A 21244-nucleotide genomic window follows, 5' to 3' on the forward strand; every position below is an offset into this window, starting at 1 on the left:
GGAGCTTTTTGGGGAGCAAACAAGAGAAAGGAGTGTGTGGGATTTGTACACCACAGGCCCTGGACCACTGGCGAGACGATGCTCACAGGTCAGGATGGCCCTCGTGCAGCCCAGCGCCTCTCCCCTGCCCTACCTGCCTCCTGAGCGGAAGGGCTCGGAAGAATTTCAAGTCTCCATTAACCGTGTTCAGTTGCCACTAGATTATCTGACTTTGTACCTCTGTACCTTAGCACGAGAAAGCAAAATTATCTAAAACGGTAGTCACCAACAGAGTAGAGCGCTCTGTAGCAAGACCCCTTCATCTGGCCTCCACTTGGATTTTTTCAACCAAACCCACCAATCACCAACCACCACCAATGAATTAAATTGCGAGGAAAATTAGGGAAACAGCTCAGATTTTAATCAGTATTCCTGTCCCTAATCTGCAGTGTTCATTATCTTGGTTACAGGCTAGCAAATTAATTATGAACTAATGAAGTTAAAGGAGGTCATTTGTTAAGGAAAACTGATTACATATTGTTAGCTCTGGGGATTAAATGGAAAACCGCTGTCCTGAAAACAGCTTTAAGAATTAGACGTGATATTTGATTTGTGAGGTTGTGCAGCTGGCAGGGTGACGCAGGGGCCTGTGGGGGGCCTGCAGGGATTGGACAGCAGGCCACCTGCACCCCGCCTCTGGGCTCAGGTCCTACGGAGATCGGCCCCTGTTATGGGAAGCCGCTTACCTGTGTATCCTGCTCCAGGTGAGAAGGTACTAACACTAGAAGAGGTTTCTTTCTTTGAGGGGTGTGTGTATGCACGGGCAAGCGTGTGCAAACTCAGGGTCTTCTCAGTGGGCAGTTCCAGGGCAGTGGGATGGAGACTGCTCTGCTCGCTGGGGAACAGAGTGAGAGTCATTAGCGGCTCTGCCCTTTACGTGGGTGTCCAGATGCTACCTTGGAAGCAGCAGAAGAGCTGCACCGGAAGGCAGAAAGCTCGGGCTTGTTCAGAAGGTGCATGTCAGTCAGGGCAGCCAAACCTAACGGCCAAATAATGGACTTGCCCTGCTGACCCATCTGCAAGACATGCCTGCTGAGCAGGAAGAAGGAACAGAATGAGCTCGCTGGTGTGAAAATTCATTCAAGGCCTTGACTGCCGCACTAAGTGAGGCAGAAATTGCTAGGTGCCCACCAAACTTCATTCTCCTGTTCTTCCTTAGAAACAGAACTCTTGTTTAAGTCCAGGTGGCCATGCACCCAGCTCGAAAAACCACATTTCCCAGAGTCCCCTGCACCCAAGTAGTGAAATTCTGGTCAATGAAATGTGAGCAGAGGTTACTGGGTACGATATCTTGGAGAATAGAAAGTTGGGATGCACATTTTTGCTCTTCTCTCTTCCTCTTTTCCTTGCCTGGAATGCAGGTGTGATGGCTGGAGCTCCAATAATCCTTTTGAAGCAGAGGCAAACTTAGGGATGAAAGCTACTAACAATCATGGAGCAAGAAGGCAGAAGGAGTCTGGGTCTCTGATTACTCTGGGACAGCACACCAGCCCTGGAACGCCTGCCTCTGGACTTCTGTGTGAGAGAGGAAAACAAAACAAAACAGAACACCTCAGGTAGTATGTCTGTGCTAGGGTTTTTATTGGGGGGTGTGAGGAGGCTGTCTCTTTGTCTCTAACTCACACAATAAGGACTACGGACATTTTGGCCTTTGCAATGGGGACCCCAAAAGTTTGATTCTCTCAGTTTGTCAGGCTGGAAGAAGAAACAATATTCGTGAGGGGGAACCACCTGTGGAACAGGGGACGGGGGAAGGACTCTGGTCATAGTGACTCCCCTCACACCACACACACACACACACACACACACACGCTAAGCACACTCCCTCTGCTCTCCTCTCACTGGTTCAGAATATTCCAGCTCCTCTGAGGTTCAAGCCCATTTTGCCCATGTGTTCAGGTCAACGGGGCCAACACAGCCTGAGTGTGTGTTGGGCTGCCATGGCCCTTGCTTTCAGAACCTCATCCACACCCCGCTCTGCTTGGCAGCCCTCTCTCTGGGGCCACTGAGTAGGGAGGTAGCCTCCTTCTAAGTCCTAGAAATCTGTCCATCTGCCTCGTAGAGAGGCCCAGAATGGCTACTGTCAAGAGTCGCCTGCACCCACCATGGTAATAGAAGGCGGAAGCCATCCAGTCTTCCTCTCTCAGGGCAGCTGAGGTCCTGAAGGTGGCCTCACTCCTCCATGTCACGTCCAAGAGGAAAACAAAGACTAGGAGAGGCAGGGACGCGTGTGCCTGGCATCTAGCCGGACAGACACAGACACCAACATGGGCTCCCCCGGCCCCTCTTCTCTGGCTGCCCATCCTGGGTTGGGAGGACAGAAGCCTTCAGTCATGTGGCCATTAATTAAGGCCTGGCGGGGACCTAAACCCAAGCTGAGCCAAATCATACTTCTGTAGAGTCCGCAGAAAGTGTTAACTTAGCCATACTCTGAAATAGTGCTGTGCATGTGAGGTAAATGTACGTCGCATATGGAATTTTAACTTTCCCAGGAGCCACACAAAAGAACAAGGAAACACATAAACTTCACTTTAGTAATCCTTTATCTGCTTCAATATATCAGGAGATTATCATTTCAACCGGTTAGCCATCCTAGAAAATCAGCAATGGGGTGTTTTACATTGCCTTTTTCCTATCAAGTCTTTGAAATCTGGTGTGAATGGCTACCCTGTGGAATGGCACACTTCTAGAAGGTTCGTGGGAAAACTTCATGCCCCTTGTGGACATGAGCCCCTTGTGGACAAATACCAGCCAGGTCTGAGAATGCCTTTTGACCTGCATCCCCGATACCATGTGGTATCGCCAATTTTTTAAAAAAATTGTCCATTGGAGTTTTTAACAAAGTGCCTTTGTTTTAGTTTGCCTTTCCCTGACCATGCAAGATACGGCCAAGTACATTTTTAAAGGTCGATGGCCAGTTACAGTGGTCTTCTCGGAATTGTCTTCCATCCTTTGCTCATTTTTTAAATTCAGCACTTTAACTTCTTCTCATTGAATAGTTTGAATATTAACTCTTTGTGAGGTACGAAGAAAAAGTTTTCTCTGGTCTGTGATGGCGTTTCCCTCCATTCAGTGTGCCTTTTGTCGATCTGAAGGGCTTTTTTTTTTTTTTATGTTGTCAAGAGTGTCCATCTTTTCTGGGTTTGGCGACTTGGTGAGGAAGGCTGACACTCCCCAAGATGACAAAAAGATTCTCCTATATATTCCGCAAATATTCTATCTTAGTTTCTTTTTGTTTGTTTAGCTCTTTGCTCCATCTGGAGTTTCTTTTTGCCCAGTCCTGTTCCTAGCACAGCTCACAAAATGTCAGCCCCTGGTGCTGGCTCGGCGAGGGTGGGGCTCCCTGGGAAGGTGAGAAACGCAGACGGCCGCTGGAAAACGGCCCTCCTGTGACAGGAGGCCTGAAAAGTGGCGAGGCTGGAGGCTGGCGGCTCAGGCCTTGAGGGCTTTGGGCTTCTCAGCAACCCCAAAGCCAACAGCAACAACTCCCAGGCAAGCTTTTTCACCACCGAGGACCTCAGTTTATCCTCTACCAAATGAGGCTAGAAATGCCTCCTAGCATCTGGGCTTCAGGGATAAAACAGACTCCCTGTGGCTTCATTTCCTCGTTTCTAAGGAGGATAAGACTGTCCCTCCTCGGTTCCTCAAAACTTAAAAATAGAAGTACCCTACAACCCAGCCATCGCCCTACAGGGTATTTACCCAAAGAATAAAAAAGCACTAATTCAGAGGGATACATGCACCCCTATATTTATAGCAGCTCTATCTACCATAGCCAAATCATGGAGACAGCCCAAGTGTCCATCGGCGGATGAACGGATAAAACAGGTGTGGAGTATATATACAATGGAACATTACTCTGCCATAAAAAGAATGAAATCTTGCCATTGGCAGCGACATGGGCGGAGCTAGAGAATGGTACTGTAAGTGAAACAAGTCCGTCAGAGAAAGGCAAACACCGTAGGATTTCACTCATATGTGGAGTTTAAGGAAAAAAAAAAAAATGAGCTAAGGGAAAAGGAAAAAGAGAAAAACCAAGAAACAGACTCTTAACTATAGAGAACAAACAGACGGTGACCAGAGGGGAGGTGGGTAGGAGTACAGGGAAATAGGCGATGGGGATTAAGGAGGGAACTTGTGATGAGCACCAAGTGATTAAAATTTTTAAAAAATTAAAAAATAAGAAGGATCCCCCCCCCCCCGCCGTGAGGTAGGTGTACTGAAGTGAAATTAGCTACCACTCTGGCTTACAATAATAGCTTACCTCCCTCGGGTCAGTGAGCTGACAAGGCTCTGCTGGGTGGTTCGCAGTGGAAGTCTCCTGTCCTTACAGTCAGCTAGAGCCATCAGCTAGAGCCACGGCCATCTCGAGGCCTGAGCCGGGTGTCTGAAGTGGCTCAGTCACATGGCTGACAGTGGATGAGACTGCAAGCAGGGGTAGGGACCCCTTTAGACAGGTGATCATGGAGGGCTTCTCTGAGGAGGTGACATTTTTGCTGAGGCCTGAATGGGAAAGAGATAGCGATCCAGATGCCTGGGAGAAGTCTGTCACCTGCTCCACAGCAATTATGAAGGCTAGCATTCCAGAAGGAGCTCTATTTTGGAAGCTCTCCCATGGGCAGGCGAACCCACCTGGCCAACGAACGAGGCAGCTGACGCTCTCCGCTTGGGGAGTGAGTTCTCCAGAAGAAAGAGAACACCCAGGGAAGAAGGGGCCAGGCAGGAAGCCCGCCTAGCACAAGGCTGAGGAACAGGAGATTGCGGCCAGGATCCTCCTTCGTCTGGAAAACCGCCTCACTTGCTTAGTCAGGGCCTTCGTACTGAATTAGGACATTTCCCCATTCTTCAAGTGTCATAATTGCCACCAGCGACAAGGCAGTGACAGCATACTCCAGCAGAAATAGCATGACCAGAGACAGAATGCGAGATAACAAGCCCCCTTTGATGGAGCCCGCCCAGCAAGAGCCCCAAACACCCCTCACTCTGTTCCTTTCTCTTTGACATGAACAGCTGCACTAATGTGAGTTTACTCATCAGATTAAAAATAATTTGCTAAATATCACAGTGGAGTTATTTCTTCATTTCTTCAGCGACGGTAATAAGATGCGGGGTTGGGTTAATGACAAGGTGCATCTAGATGACAAAATCAGGGATTTGAAGCAAAATGCCAGATAAATCAGACACGTATTCATAGTTGAATTAGGTGGTTTTCTAGCCCGGATTCGTTAGTTACTTGAACTCCCCCAATTTAAATGCTAACTGCATCTGGAAACACCCTTGGGGACACACCCAGACATAATGTTGAGCTAAATATCTGGGCACCCCATGACCCCATCAACTTGACCTTTGATGGATAAAATTAACCATTTCACCTGGCCCCTAGAGTAACTCACTGTACTGAAACACTTTCAGGTGGGTCTCATGATCACCCCATTGTCTAGATCAAGAACGGGAGACCCAAAGCTTCTAAGCTTGCCAGAAGCCTCACAGCTAAGACTGTGCCTTCCTGATCTGAAGCAGGGTCACCGTGACTGCACAGAGTGCTGTTCACTTTCCTCGGGCACCTGGCTGCAGTATGGCTCGTGACCTCTGGGTAGAAAGAGGAGTTTGGGACCCCCATGCCTGGAGAGGGGCTGCAGAGTCTCCTGGCTAGAAGAGAAGTTCTGCTTGTGTCTGGAGCTGTCTATACAAAGCGCATGCTTGCCTGGGAAGGGGAGGCTGGTCTAGAACTTTGTTAAGCATCTCCCAGTTCTGTTTTTGTTTTTTAAGATGGATTTATTTATTTGAGAGAGACAGAGTGCTCAAGGGGGAGGGGCGGAGGGAGAGGGAGTCCCAAGCGCACTCTGAGCTAAGTGCAGAGCCCAGTGGGGGGCTCAATCTCATGACCCTGAGATCACCACCTGAGCTGAAACAAAGTCAGGTACTTAACTGTGTGAGCCACCCAAGCGCTCCCCTCTGAGCTCTTTGGACCTTAGGGTGCCACATTCTTCCTGGGAGCAAACTATGCGAATTGCCTGGTATTGGCTTCAGAGGAAATAAACAAGAAATAAATGGCTTCTTAACAGCCTGGCCTCTCCTCCCCTGTGGTTTTAGTCCTGTAGGACCATCTGCTCAAAAGGCCCTGTCCTACTGAGAAGGAATCCAGAGGCTTTTCCAGACGTTTTCTCCTTGAAATGCAAAGACGAAGCCTCAGAAGGAAAATGCATGGCAGCCTGGGCAGCTGTGTGATGGCCTGCTCTGGCTGTGGTCAGCTGGGGGACCGGGGAGTGGGCAGGCAATGGTGCACTGCCCCCCTGCCCCGCCACCCTTCCCCACCCCAGGGAAGGCACCAGGGCATGTAGCCCCTCTCCACGACCCTCTGCTCCTCTCCTGCCCTCCCTTCCCAAAGGCCTTCCTGGCTCCTTCTCCGAGATCAGTCCACTGGCCTCTGCACCTGGCAGATAGACAAAGGCAGAGTGAGTCACCCTTCCTGCAAAACTGGGGTCTAGATGAACTCTCAGAGGTCAGGTGGGTATCGAGACAGAAGACGCAGCCCAGCCAAAGAATAGGAAGCAGTTTTACTTGTAACAAGTAAGGAGAACACCAACGATGTTTCCCATAGGACGCCTCCTCGAACAATAACACGGGGACGGTTGAAGCTAAGCATGCGTACATGTTCCCGAAGGGCCTGCACAATGGGGAATACAGCGTGGAACTGGGGCAAAAGTCATCTGCAGGTGACTGAGCCCAGGTCAAAGTCATGAGGGCTGGCAAGGGGCAGTCATCATCAATTCTTTGGCTCTAATTGGTCTCATACCCTAGTGCTCAAAGGGGTTTAGATCCTATGAAGATAGCTTGAGGATGTCAATCTTCACTTTTGAATCAGCCCAGGAACTTTTGCACTGGTTCATTGTCTTTGATATGATTAGGCCACCTGCTGGCCTGCTAGGGGCTGTTTGTTCCTATCCGCTTTCAAAAGATGGCTAGGGCCTAAAAGGACTTGTCTTACCAAGAAAGCTCTGTCTTTGCCCAGGAACCCCTGTGTCTTTCTGCTTACAAACCGGCTTCTCCAGGAGCCATGTCCAGGGTGGACTGCTACCAGCGCAAGAACCGCCACCGGAAGAGAGGCGAAGACCTACAGTTTCGCGCCGGTGTCTGGCCGTGCCACCTCGTTAGTTCACTCAGTCTGTGCAACCAGGGAACCAGGACTGGGCCGGAGGATCAAGGACCCGGAACTATTTTCTAACTTAATGTGTCTCAAACTGTAATGCATTACAGAAGGTCACCTGAGATCTTGCTAACGACCCATAGGTTCTGATGCAGCAGGTAGGATGGGGCCAAGCTCCCCCCGCACAGCTAACAAGCTCCTGGAGATGCGGAGGACTCGGGCTCCCAGCCCCCACTTTGAGTACTGAGGAGGCTCTGACCCGGTCTACTGTGCTCCCAGTGTGTGCTGTGGCATGAAGAGGAGACAGCCCAGACGCATATGGAAACAGTACCAAATAATGAACATCCGAGAGCCTGGGTGTCAAATGAGTAGTTATTTCACATGTCTGAGCCTTGATTTCCTGAGCTATAAAATGAAAATAAATTCTTTTTTTTTTTTTTTAGATTTATTTATGTATTTGAGAGAGTGCGCAAGCAGGGGGATGGGAGGAGCAGAGGGTAAGAGAGAGAGAGAGAGAATCTTAAGCAGGCTCCGTGCCTAGTGCAAAGGCCAAAGCAGGGCTCAATTTCATGACCTGGAGATCGTGATCTGAACTGAAATCAAAAGTCAGACTGCTCAACCCAGGCGCCCCAAAAATAAATTCTTCATCGCGGTTTCTGAGGAATGAATGGACTATAATTTATAAAGTCTGAGCTACTGCTTATATCTGAGATCAACACATTAGCTTACAGATCACATTCAACCAAGACGGAGTAATGGTTGTCAACACCACTGGACTTCAAGGAATGATAGACAATGATCCTGAGACACAGGGAATAAATACGATAAGACCTACGATTGCCTCGTTTGCTGCCTTCAGAAAATTTCCAGACAAGGTGCAGGGAAGGGAATCTCAAGAGGAGCTCCACAGACTCCCTGAATTGAAGAAAAGAAAAACTAAGGGTTTAGGGAGGCTTGGGCCACTACAAGTTGAAGGATGGAGTGCTAGAGAGGAGAGAGCTCTGGAGACCTGCAGAGGGTCCCCCTTGAGCACTTAGCAGAGACTGATCAGCACATACATACAAGGAAACTATCATAGGTCATGGAAAGAACCTCCCAAACGTAGGGCCAGGAATAGTACCTATTCCCACCAGCCAGACTGGAAACTTCACGGGTTTTGAGTATTCAGAAAGCTCTTGCCTTAGTAGTGGGAATAGTTAGCCCCAGTGAGCACTGCTCTGGTCGTGCCTGCCAATCTTAAAGGCAAGACATGGAAGAGTCAAACTGTAATTTAACTCCATCTCAGAAAAAAGCTCAAGAATTCAAAAACCCAGCACCCAACACGGTAAAATCACAATACAGGACATCCAATCAAAGATGACTAGACATGCAATGAAACAGAAAAGCAGAACAATAGTGAGGAAAAAATTCAGTCAATTGAAATCAACCCAGAACTGACACAGGTGTTAGAATTAGCACACAAGGACATTAAAACAATTATTTTATTATTTTTTTTAAGATTCTATTTATTTATTTGACAGACAGAGATCACAAGTAGGCAGAGAGGCAGGCAGAGAGAGAGGAGGAAGCAGGTTCCCCGCAGAGCAGAGAGCCCAATGCGGGGCTCGATCCCAGGACCCTGGGATCATGACCTGAGCCAAAGGCAGAGACTTTAACCCGCTGAGCCACCTTGGTGCCCCTAAAACAATTATTAAAATTGTATTCCATATGTCGAAAAGTTACATGAAAGTTTTTGGGCGCCCAGATAGCTCAGTCAGTTAAACGTCTAACTCTTGATTGCGGCTTAGGTCATGATCAAGCCCCTTAGGTCGTGAGATCAAGCCCCTGCCAGGCTCCACGCTCAGGGGAGGCTGCCTAAGATTCTCTGTCTCCTTCTTCCAGCCCCCAACTCCCACCCCATGAGCTCGCTCGCTCTCTCTCTCTCACAAAAAAGAAAAAGGAACATGAAAGGTTGTTTTTTTAATAAAAGATATTTTTTAAAGACCATAATCAACCTTGTAGTAATGAACACTACAATATCTCAAAAAAAAAAAAAAAAAAAACACTGGATAGGATTAGGAGAAGATTACATATTGCAAAAGAAAAGATTAGTAAACTTAAAGACAGCAGCAGAAATTACCCAAAATGAAACACAGAGGGAAAGATTTTTTTTTTTTTTAATTAAAAGCACATCATTGAGCTCTGAGACAACTCTCAGCAACCTAATATATGTGTCACTGGTGTTCAGAAGGAAGTGGGGTTGTGAACAGAAAATATTTGTTGCTGAATTACTAGGTCTAGGGCAAGGCCCAAGAACTTCCATTGCTAACAAGTTCCCAGCTAATGCTAAGGCTTTTGGTCCAAAGTTTCAGAACTCTTGCTCTAAAACAGGAATTGGCAAACTATAAGGGCTAAATCTACCTCTTCTGTAAATTTTTACTGGAACGCAGCCATATTACTGACATATTCTCTATGGCGGGCCTTCATGCTCCAAAAACAGAGTTGAGTTGTAACAGAGACTTAAAGTCTGGGAAGCCTAAAGTATTCACTATTTGGTCGTATACCAAAGAGCTTTGCTCACCCCCACTATAGGAGATAAGTGGGGCCCCAAGTGTTTACAGCCAAGGGACCAGCAGCTGACTACTGCCATTCACAATGCAGAATCTGACTCAAGAGGGCCCAGCCAAGAGGAAGCTGTTGCTGAGGGCTAGTTTCCTAGGTGACATGCAAGTAATCCTAACAGGTACTAGAATTTGGTAGAAATGACGTCAGGGCATTGAACCCCGTCTTTACCAGGGCCTTCTGGAACCACTCAGCTGCCACCTTGTAGACAACCATCTTCCCAAAGAGATGGGGAAAGGCATGTCCCCTCTGCCAGCCATGTTGGTAGCTATTACTGTGAAGGAGGAAAAACCAATGGATGGCATGAGACTGGGACCAGAAATAATCTTCTCTACTAGGGCAACCCAAGGACAGGGAGAACAGGGTCTCAGGAGCCCCTGTCCACCTGTACATCCATGCAACCGCCCATCTCATCCATCTTTCTATCAGTCCAGCCATCAAGCCACTTATTCTTCCAACCACCCGTTCATTCCATGGATGTTTCCAGCTACCATCCGACCATAATCTACCCACCATCCACCGCCCTCAGCTTTCATCCATCTGTCCATTTGGCCATCCATTCAGCCACCCATTCATCCAAAGAAGGTTTACTGAGCACTGTGCTAGCTGCTGGGAATGCAGCAGGAACAAGAGATATGTGGTCCCTGCCCTCAGGAGGTGTAAAGCCTTGCAGGGAAGACAGACGACAAGTGATTACACACAAATACTGACCACAATGACATTTGTGTTAGATGCTCTGAAGAAGTACAGGTAAAACCAGTCCCATCTGGAAGGCTAAAGAAAGCTTCCTAGAGGAAGTGTTGCTGGAGCTGGGGCCTGAAAAGATGTGACATCAGGGCACCTGTGTGGCTCAGTGGGTTAAGGCCTCTACCTTGGCTCAGGTCGTGATCCCAGGGTCCTGGGATCAAGCCCTGCATCAGGCTTTCTGCTGTGCGGGGAGCCTGCTTCCTCCTCTCTCTCTGCCTGCCTCTCTGCCTACTTGTGATCTCTGTCTGTCAGATAAATAAATAATATCTTAAAAAAAAAAAAAAAAAGAATCAGTCAGACCCCAAACCGGGTGGGAGGTGAGCAAGCAGGGTGAGCAAGGGGGCGACAGCTAAGCCTGGAAGGGAGGCTGGACCAGGGGCTGGCCCTGCAGGCCAGGTGAGTACTTTGTTCTGTGTGCTAAGAGAACTGGGGTGACCTTGGAAAACCTAAGCATAGACTACATGATTATACAGCATTTTGATGCAACAGGTGTGTTAGTAATAAACTATAAGTGTAGACTTATAATTAATTAAGTCTACACTTTAATTAATTTATTGTTAATAAACAATAAGTGTAGACTTGTATGACGGGCACAGTTGATGAGAGCCAGAGTGCAAACAGGTGAATAAGTTCAAAAGCTGCTCCCAGGTGAAGATGATGGTGGCCCAGACTTGGGAGGGAGAAGGAGATGGAGAAAAGCGGATAAACTCTAAATACAGCCTTAAATTAGGCTGTGTTTCAGCTCAGAGGGGGCCCAGAAGAAGAGAGGTTTTAGGAGTGGGATTGGGGTTCTGGCCAGAAGGAAAGGGGCCTCAACAGGATGCCGAAGGCCCACTCCCCTGTTCCACCGCAGTTCCAAGCCCTCCCTGCAATCAGCTGATTGCACAAGGCTCGGTTCCTAGGTCAGGCCCCACCCACCAGGGTGACCAAGACTGAAGGGATTTCCCAGGATGCAGGCCTTTCGGTGCCAGTCAACCTAGGCCTAGTATCACGTGTGTGGGCAGTGGAGGTCCAACAGCAGATAGCAGGTAGCTTGGAAAGTGTAAATCCCAATGTCCAGAGTATGAGCTAAAGGGGCATCATCACCCAGGTTCTGGGCCAAATGGAACACATTTCTCGAGCATCTGAGAGCCCCATCCAACATCCTCCATTTACAGAGTGCTTTTGTCACTATCATCTCTCTGGGCCCCACAGCAGCCTCATGAGACGAAGAGGACCAGCCATGTATTACAGATGAAGAAATTAAGGCGTGAGGTGGCAGAGAGTCACTGTAGAATGGTTTGCCTGAGGGCTCCCAGCTAGACAGGAGCCAAGTCCAAGTCAAAGACATACCTCCCACCTCCAGCCCTGCGGAACCAGGTGCGGCCTTATCCCAGGGCTTTGGTGCAGAGACTTATGTGCACCTCGGAGCCTGGCCTCAGAAAGCAGCAGAGAATAGTGTCCACAAGCCACAACACCACAGGACAACCTGAGTTCCGTGTGGGGACAAAAGAAACATGGGGTCGTGAGCTCTCAGTAAGAAGGAATGTAGGAATAGGAGCCACTGAATTTGGATCCAGAAGGACTGATCAAACCCCTGTGTCTCTTCATCTGTGGCTCAGAGTACATGGGCAAGGTCACAGGTTCCTCACCCCTAGGCAGCTTGGTGACAATAAACTCTCAGCCCCATCCCAGACCTAACAAATCAGTTTCTCCAAGGAATGGTGGCCCAGGACTGCTTTAGAAAGCTCAGCAAGCGGTTCAGATGATGACTCAAGCCTGAGAACATTCTCCAGCCAATTTCTCTGGTTTCTCCCAACCATGCAAATACCTTAAAATACACATGGGACTTGCCGGAGCAGGTTCTTGGGAGGCAGCCACCTGTGAAACAGGTACTGTTAATATGCCGTTTCACAGATTAGGAAACTGGACCCCTGTGACACCAGCTGGTCCATGGCTCATTGCGTTTGGCTTTAATGCCATCCCCCAGAACCCAAACTGCCTCAGATCTGTGCTTCCAACGGACATTAATGCACAGGTCAGCAGAATTTTTCTGTGAAGTGCCAAACAGTAAATATTTTAGGCACGGCGGTCCACACAGCCTTGGTTGCAGTTCCTTAACTCGGCTGTGATGACACAAAGGCGGCCTTCCACATTATGTGAATGAGTGAGTATGGCTGTGTACCAATAAAACTTTATGGATACTGAAATGTGAATGTCCTATGTTTTAAGTCACAGAATATTTTTCTTCTTTTGATTTTTTTTTCCAATTATTTAAAAAAATATTCTTAGCTCAGAGGCCATACAAAAACAGGCATCAGGTCAGATTTGGTCCGCGGGGCATAGTTTGCCAACCCCTATACCAATCCATTCGCAACCAGCCAGCAACTCTCCATAGCAATGAGAGGAGTGTCTAGACCCTGTGGGCAGTTTTGCTCTGGGACTTGTCACGTCACTGCCCCTCCCGCTGAACCCCAAGCCACTCATACATATTCCTTCTTGCTTGTCCCTACAGCTGCCCAGCCTGACCTCCTTTTCAGATCTCCACTCGCCACCTGTGCCTGAACGCGGAGTCGGCACTACCCACTGTATCACCCAGCCTCACCAAGCCTCGCCCACAGCCCCCAGACCACCGTTCTTTGGAGAGACCAAACACTTAAGCAGCACATTACATGGAAATCCAAGGTTAGGCACATATATTTTCAGAGAAAATCATACCCTCCCAACCAGTTTGCAACCCATAGCCTGGAGTGGAGAGGCATACACAGCCCTGGGTAAGCCTGTGGTCAGAAGTTGCATTGCTCGGGAGCTCTTCCTAAGTAGCCCCTCGACATTTTATCCTGAAGCTCTTGTGTGATGCTGAACTTTTCAGTGGATTATTTGAGCTACCAGCCAGTTCTGCAATCTTTATCCCCTGGGGTCAAGTTCAAAGAGAATTCCAATGTGATTAAGTAAACATATGCAAGTAGTAGATTCATGCACTACTGTGCTATTCTTTGTGATGTTGGCACTGGGCCGGGAATTATAACCACTCCCGTGTGCTCAGTTTATTTCCTAAGCACCTAGCTCATCAGTCCCCACTGTGGATGAAAGCACTTCTTGGGACATTTGAAGTTCAAAGTGAAACTGCCTTTATGCCTCTATCAGCTGAAGAGGAGGGGGAGAGAGATCAGGAGGAGCAGATGATTATGAGAAGGGACGGCGAAAAAGCGAGCTGGTGAATCTGCTGTTTGTGGATGTGTGTTGTTATGGAGGGAAGAAGAGGTGAGTCTCAGGTATTTCAGTCCATCGTGATGGAGAAATTGAACTGTGAATCTGTAAATGGTGCCTGGAGCCATGGGCTGTAACTGCCCCACGCAGGGAGTTAATGGACATGTGGAGAGCTTTTCTCTCTTAACAAAGTACTTGAGCAATTATCTCAGGACACCCACCGTGCAAGGGGATCACGCAGGCTGCTGGGTTACCAGGGCAGTTAGAGGGAAAATAAATTCCCTGACAGCCTCGGCAGGCCAGATGCTCTGGTCCTGATGTGCCACCAGTAACAAATGATGTTTGGGACCCAAACCCCTTCTCAGCATTGTCTTCTGCACCCTGGGCAACAACTGGTCAACGGATCCAAGTCATGGCCCCATTCCTATACAGAATTCCATTGAATCCGCAATCACCCGGCAAGGAGGGCTTGTCATCACCCCATCTGCCACATGGAATCCCATTTTACAGTGGAGAAAATTGAGGTTCAGGGAGGTTATCGAGGCAGAGCAAGGGCTGGAAATAAAGTCGTCAGCTAGTTCTGAATCTGTGCTCTTTTCATTACACCATGGCGATAAGGCCCTCAGCATCCTGAAATACTCTCGTGCCTCAGCCTTCACATCAAACCCAAGTAGCCTCTCAGTTCAAGCAAGACTCACTGAGGAAGGTAAAGTCTATGACATCTATTAGGTAACTGGAAATTTGAACGCTGACTTAATATTTGATGATATTTTAAGAATCGTTATTAATTTATTTAGAGGTGGTCATTCTGTTATGGATATGTGTTTTACAAATAGTCTTTTTTTTTTTTTTTGAACTTTTTTTTTTTTTTTAAGATTTTATTTGTTTATTTGACAGACAGAGATTACAAGTAGACAGAGAGGCAGGCAGAGAGAGAGAGAGAGAGGGAAGCAGGCTCCCTGCTGAGCAGAGAGCCCTATGCGGGACTCGATCCCAGGACCCTGGGATCATGACCTGAGCCGAAGGCAGCGGCTTAACCCACTGAGCCACCCAGGCGCCCTACAAATAGTCTTTATCTGAGGCATCCTTATCTCAGATGCATCCTGAAATATTTACAGTGACTCTAGTTGAACTCTGAATATGTGGGTCACTGGAAGACCTCAGGGCCTGGGCTTCAGTGGGGGTGATGGTGCTGGGGTGGCCCTGGGGTACCCAGGAGAGATCTGGTCAAAGATGGCAGATGCCTAGCAGAACCTTGGGAAGCCCATGGCGCCACCTGGTGGAAAAGGACTTGAACCTCGGCATGTTTAAGTTAGTTCATGGGAACTTCCTAAATTTCTTGGGCTTGCGGACTAGAGATCCTGTGTGTGCAGCTGGGGTAGAATAAGTTTAACTGGAATTGTAACTTGTAACATGACTCTTCTATATGCATAGGCTGCTAAGATCTTCGGAAAGTCAGGTGACTTATACTTAGAAAAAAGTAACAATTTCTTACACAAATCTGAAGGACTTTTTCTAGATATTCAAATTTCCTGATAGCTTCCTACAGAAGAAAGAACACAGTGCCTCCTTCTAACCAAGGTTTAAATAGTTGGGTTGAAATACACAGCCTTTTCTTTTCCTTAGCAAATTTCTCCCAAACCAGTAATGCTTAAACTTTGGAAGGCAGCATAGGTACTTGCTTACTAAAAATACAGTTTCTGTAAAAAACAAAAACAAAAACAAAAACTCCCAACAAACAAAAGTTCAGGAACACGGCTTCACAGGTGAATTCTACCGAACATTTAAAGAATTAATACCTATTCTTCTCAAATTATTCCAAAAAATAGAAAAGGAAGGAAAGATTCCAAATGTATTGCCAGCATTACCCTAACCCCAAAACCAGATAAAGACACTACAAAAAAAAAGAGAGAACTACAATATCTGTGGCAAATATTTGATGAACATCGACATAAAAATTTTCAACAAAATATAGGCAACTTGAATCCAATAATACATTAAAAAGGTTATTCACCACAATAACATGGAATTTATTTCTGTCATGCAAGGGTGATTCAATATTTCAATATTTGCAAGTCAGTCAACATGATATATCACACCAACCAGAGAAAGGATAAAAACCATACGATCATTTCAGTAGATTCAGAAAAAGCATCTGACAAAGTACAACATCCTTGCATGACAAAAGCCCTAAACAAAGTAGGTTTAGAGAAAACACACCTCAACAAAATAAAGGCCATATATAAAAAATGCTAAGCTAACATCAGATTCCGTAGTGAAACAATGAGAACTTTTCCCCTAAGATCAGAGATAAGACCAGCATGTCTTCTCTTACCACTTTTATTCAACATAGTAGTGGAAGTCTCAGCCATAGCAATCAGACAAGAAAAAGAAATAAACAGCATCCAAATTGGTAAGGAAAAAGTAAAATCACCATTATTTGAGGTTGGCATGATACTCTATATAAAAAACCCTAAAGTGGGGTGCCTGGGTGGCTCAGTGGGTTAAAGCCTCTGCCTTCGGCTCAGGTCATGATCTCAGGGTTCTGGGATCGAACCCGCATCGGGCTCTCTGCTCAGCGGGGAGCCTGCTTCCCCCCTCTCTCTGCCTGCCTCTCTGCCTGCCTGTGATCTCTGTCAAATAAATAAATAAAATCTTTAAAAAAAAATTAAAAAAATAAAAATAAAAATAAAATAAAAAACCCTAAAGATTCTATCAAAAACTACTAGATCGGATAAATTAATTCAGTGACGTCACAGGATACAAAATCGATATGCAGAAATCCACAACATTTTTACACTAATTATGAAGTATCAAAAATACAAATTAAGAAAACAATAACACTTACAACTGCACCAAAAATAATCAAATAATACCAAGGAATAAATTTAACCAAGGAAGTGAAAGACCTGTACTCTGAAAAACTATAAAATATTGGTGATGAAAGTATTTGAAGATGACACAAGCAAATGGAAAGACATTTAATGCTCAAAGATTGGCAGAACAAATGTTGTTTAAATGTCCATACTACTCAATGCAATCTACAGATCTGAGCAATCCCTACCAAAACAAGAACACTGCTTTTTACAGAACTAGAACAAATAGTCCTGAAATCTGTATGGGACCACAAAGACCCCAAATAGCCAAAGCAATCTTGAAAAAGAAGAATGATACTGGAGGTATCACAATTCCAGATTTCAAGATATACTACAAAGCCATGGTAATCAAAACAGTATGGTATTGGCACAAAAATAGACACACAGATCAACAGAACAGAATAGGCAGCCCAGAAATAAACCCATGATTTAATTTATCTGCAACAAAGTAGATAAGAAGATGCAATGGGAAAAAGACAGTCTCTTTAATAAACAGTATTAGGAAGACTGGACAGCTACATGCAAAGAATGAAACTGGACCACTTTCTGGCACCATCCATAAAAATAAACTCAAAAATAGATTAAAGACCTAAATATGAGACCTGAAACCATAAAAGTCCTAGAAGAGAGCACAGGCAGTAACTTCTCTGACATCAGCCAAGGTAACATTTTTCTAGATAGGTTTTCAAAGGCGAGGGAAAGAAAAGCAAAATTAGAATTAGGTGATGGATGCAAAGCCTCATGAATACGGTAAGAACTGCTGAATTGTGCACTTTAAACAGTGTATAATATCATATGTGAATTACATCTCAAAAAGAAAAAAAAAAAAAGCCCAGCTGATAAAAAGCCAGCCAAGAGCCCAACCCAAGTAATTATTCAACCATCCTCTGTTCCAACATCACTCACAATGTCCATTACAGCCTAATACAACCAGAGTCTCTCTGGCGGGGGGTAGGGGGGAATGCCAGGGGGCATTTTGCTACCCACATCTGTTGCTGAAGGGACACTGTTTTATCACCTGATCTAGAGAGGGACATCACTCTTACAGCTAACTGGATTGATAGGGTTGGGGGGGGGGCTGCAACCCCCACAGCCTGCCCAGAAACCTGAGACCTCAACAGCCTGGCTGGAGATGACAGCTTATCTAAGTCAGATCTCTCTGGAATCTGGAACCGGAGAACGAGGCACAAGAGAGTGAAACCACACACCATGAGTGGAGAGGACACAAGGACGACCGACATTCAAAGCAGCCACTGGAGCAGGTGAGAGGGCAGAAGTCAGGGGGAAGCAGCAATGATGTAAAAGCCCAGGAGGACTGTCAGAGGAGAGCAGGAAGAGTAGGCAGCAGGAAGGTCGGTCTCTTTCCTTCCAGTGGCGCTGCAGCCTCCCTGAGCTGCACTCAAATTCCTGTTCTCAGATTCCCATGAGTCCCTGTGGTATCTTCCCAGTAAGACCTGCCCATCACCTGAGCTCATCTGAGCGAGATCCGTTCTTTGCACTAAGAGAATCTGATGAGAACACCCTCGGATTCGTGGCCTTAGGGATGGGTTCTCTGAGAAGTCATTCCTTACAAAGAAAATAGCAGGTCCCAAATGACCTCTTCAGAAGCCCCGCTGAGAGGGCACTGGACATCTGCCTGAGATCCTGTACATAGGACTCCAGGACCTAGTTTAGATGCTGGCCTTGGAAGCCCTCAAACCCGCCCAACAAAGAGAAATTCTGTTTGGCACGGCCATATGTGTAGGCTTCTCCAGCACTGACCCATTACGTTTTGGTATCTTTTACTTTCCTTTGTCTTCTGACTAATTTGATATGATTTAGTCTCTGAAATCCCTGAAGTTAGCCCAATATATGTAAGATAAAAATTGATGTGGATTAATAGAGGTACAGAGACCAGATATCTTTTCTGGAGTGACCTTGAACTTATCAGTATTCTTCAAAGTCAGGAGAAGACAGTTCACATCTCACTTTTAATGAAGGAGAAATACTGTTGCTGGAAATATTTACCTTTCATCTCCTGTGCTGAGAGATGGGGGAGATTTGTCTGCTTTGATCTCCACTTGTTTAATTACCGGGAAATGAAATGCGCCTGAGCCAGCAGGATCATGAAGTCTCACTCTTGCTGCAAAAGTTGGCAGCAGGGGACCCAGCCTGGACTTTACCAGATCAAAGCTGAGCCAGTGCCAAGATGGTAGAAGTGTCCTGATGAGATGAGATACGCTTGAGGAAGAACCAGGTACTGGGGTCCAGACCAGATGCTGGACCAGCATCTCCCAAAGGTTCATCCCTTCCTCCCATCGCACCCTAAGACTGTAGTCCAGGACCCTGCATGGCTTGCTGGAGCCAAGGGTCTGCCCACGCAGCACACGCCAGGCCCCAGCTGGAGGCCAACCCCGGACACCTGTGTACCCCCGGCTTAGTTCTGACCACTGTCTTCAGTGTACTCCTTGTGCTTGATTTCACCCGTTTTGAACCTTCCAGCCACCATCTCAGGCCGGTCCCTTATCTGAGCCTCACCTACACAGCCCAGATAGTTGGAAACATCCTCAGAATAAGACCAGAAGATGGACAATGAGACAAATCTGGCCTTCTCCAAGGACGGAGTGCTCATGACGTGGAAGCTGGGATTTCGTCTCTAGGCACACACAGCTGGCAGGTAACCAACCACTAAATGCGGAGGGGCGACACCGGAGGAAGTACACGGTCGGAGGCGACTGACAGCATCCAACCCTCCTTCCTACAGCGTAACTCCATGATGCTCACTTCTAAAATGAGTGTTGAATTAGACGTTTTTAAGGATCCTTCCCACTTGAACACCTTTAGCATTCTGCTTATCGGGACTCTTCTGTAACCAGAACTACGCTAGCTACTGGAAAAGACCCATGGGATGGTGATGCTGATGACGACCGCGGTGGTCGTGACAGTGACAGCAGCTAGCACGGACTGAACACTCCTTGTGGGCCAGGTGTCCGACAAAGATTACCTAATTTAATCTTCAGAAATACCCATGGGATCGGCCCCTTTATTATCTCCATCTGAGAGATGAGGACACGAAGAATTTAAGTAACTTTCCCCCAAGGTCACAAAGCTGTCACGTGACTAAGCATGATGTCAAATCAGGAACTGCCCTTACATTCCAACCAAGGAGGCAAGACTAACCCACGTGAAACAACCTAAGAGGAAAACAGGACAGAAGGTGAAATTGTGCACTCCAAATGGTAAGCTCTAAAGCCTGTGTCAAAAAACCACAGTACGTGGACAAAGCAGCTTACCACCTGTTTTTGTAGATAAAGTTTTATTGGAACAAAGCCACACCCATTTGTTACATATCCTCTATGGCTGCTTTCAAACGGCCATGACCAAGCCAAGGAGTTGTGACAGAGACCACGTGATCCACAAAGCCTAAAATCCTCACCATCTGACCCTGTAAAGCTCGCCAACCCCCTGTCTTATGGTAACCGACTGTCTGGGTCTTCCCAGCACTGAGCGTGTACCTGAGATACAGGACTTGGTTTCGAAACCAGTAAAATCCTGGGCAACCCGGGACACGTTGGTCACCCTACCTGCTCTAGAGAAGTCCCGAGGAAGGCAGGATCCACGGGAATCGCAGCGGTGACAAAGGTGGACCTTGATGATTGCACACCATCGGATAGATGGTGCTGGGACATGGTGGGGTAGATGGAGAAAGAACATTCAAGATACGAGGATCCGCAGGAGCTTGGAAGAAGACCAGACCGGAATGCCTGTGGGGAAGTGAGGAGAGGAATCAGTCCGCTCGAGCAGTGAGAGCCTGTGGAAGCAGAAGTAGAGTCCAGTAACTGAAAACACAGAGGATATCCTCACGCTTTGTTGGTGGTGGCATGAATTGGTCCCACCTGCTGGACAGTTTACAAATTTGTGTCAATGTGTTAAATGTGCCTGTGTTATGACCGCTGATGGGACAGGGATCTCCTAAGTGCCCCCCCACAGCCTACATCCCACCCTGTAACCAAGCTTTTTAAAACATAACCGTGTAGGGGCGCCTGGGTGGCTTTGGGGGTTCAGCCTCTGCCTTCGGCTCAGGTCATGATCTCAGGGTCCTGGGATCGAGTCCCGCATCGGGCTCTCTGCTCAGCAGGGAGCCTGCTTCCTCCCCTCTCTGCCTCCCTCTCTGACTACTTGTGATCTCTCTCTCTGTGTGCATCAAATAAATAAAATCTTAAAAAAAAAAAACAAAACCATAACTGTGTAGCTCTTCTCATCTGTACCTCTTGATGGTGAGTTCAGTCATGTGACTTGCTTTGATGGACGGGATGTTGGTAGACCAGTGTCACTGTGTTTTCTCTTACTCCTCTGCTTCTGCCCTGAGGACACATCTGGGCCATGGAACAAAGCTGGGCCACCCAGCCGTCCCTGCTGAGGCCATCCCAATCACCCCACCTGCAGCGGACCCGAGGACACGTGAGTGAGCCCGGAACAGCTCAGACAGACCTACCACACTGCCAGCCCTCAGACTCACACGGGAAGTAAACGACTGTCGGCGGCCACGGTGTGTGGGGTGGTCTGTCACGTGGCTTTGTTGCGCAGATACATAACTGACACCGCCTGATCCTTTTCTGGGAGCTTGTCAAGGAGCTAATCAGACAAACATCCAAAGGTGTGGGAA

General features: G+C 47.2%; 1 long non-coding RNA gene across 1 annotated transcript in view; it reads right to left on the bottom strand.

Annotated features, from left to right (window-relative positions):
* Window positions 1-381: 381 nt before the first annotated feature.
* Window positions 382-21244, bottom strand: part of LOC309859539 — a 147494-nt gene continuing 126631 nt past the window's right edge. The window contains exons 3-4 of the long non-coding RNA XR_014308749.1: window positions 20163-20342; window positions 382-1554 (exon numbers count right to left, since the gene is read on the bottom strand). This is a non-coding gene — a long non-coding RNA (uncharacterized lncRNA). The remainder of the gene's footprint in view (window positions 1555-20162; window positions 20343-21244) is intronic.

This window comes from Mustela nivalis (genome assembly GCF_964662115.1).
Source record: "Mustela nivalis genome assembly, chromosome: 2".
Taxonomy (NCBI): Eukaryota; Metazoa; Chordata; class Mammalia; order Carnivora; family Mustelidae; genus Mustela; species Mustela nivalis.